We start from the raw sequence: 926 nt of genomic DNA on the forward strand, positions 1-926 counted from the left end.
TATACTGATTACCTTGATGTTTTAATTTTCATCTCTTAAAAGTTTCGTTTACGCTTTTGTTATTTTCCCATTATATTCGACTTACGATCTGATTTTATTTTCATCAGAGTATATTCGGATATAGGTACGGTTTTCTGCATATGCACAATAGATTTATTAGCGAACTATATTAATTTCCAGTAAAGATAGATATTAGCTGTGTTTAGAAGAAAAAATAGCTTTGCAACTGTTGTAAAATTCTTCAAAACGATTCGTTCTTGTTATTGTTTTTTTATGGATCTAAATATATAAATAAATTATATTGAAAAATCTTACAAGAATTTTACAGCAGTTGCAAAGCTATTTTCTCTACTGAACGTAGCTATTATGGTCCTCTTTAGCAAACTGACATTATTTTAATTTGTCGTTTTATTGATGCCAGATGACAACAAATAATACCAGCTTGTTACTTGAGGATTCTTTCTTTTTCTTTTTTTTATTTGTAATATAACACACTATGCAAAAAAATCATAAAGTACGTTATAATCAAATTACTTTTATATATTTTTCAGATTATGTGACAAATACAATTTAACTTGTAGAGGCCCTCCATCACCCCCGTCGACGGTTCTCTTTTTTTTTATTTCAGCAAGTTCACAAGTTATTTGTCGTAATTTTGATATCAAAACAATATTGAAAACATCATTTTAACGTCAAATGACGTCAGCTTGCTACTTCAATTCTTTCATTTTTCTTTTTTCTTTAACTTTTAAACAAATTGTACAAAAAAGTTATAAAATATGTTACACTTGAATTACGCATATACGTTTTTCATATCATTTGGTAAAACAAATTAATTTATAGAGGTCTTTCATCACATCCCCTGCCGTCCTCTCTCCTTTACAATATCATAAAATGGGATAATTTTTATCCAAAATTAGAATAAA

This window comes from Atta colombica, unplaced genomic scaffold, assembly GCF_001594045.1.
Source record: "Atta colombica isolate Treedump-2 unplaced genomic scaffold, Acol1.0 scaffold9, whole genome shotgun sequence".
NCBI classification, from domain to species: domain Eukaryota; kingdom Metazoa; phylum Arthropoda; class Insecta; order Hymenoptera; family Formicidae; genus Atta; species Atta colombica.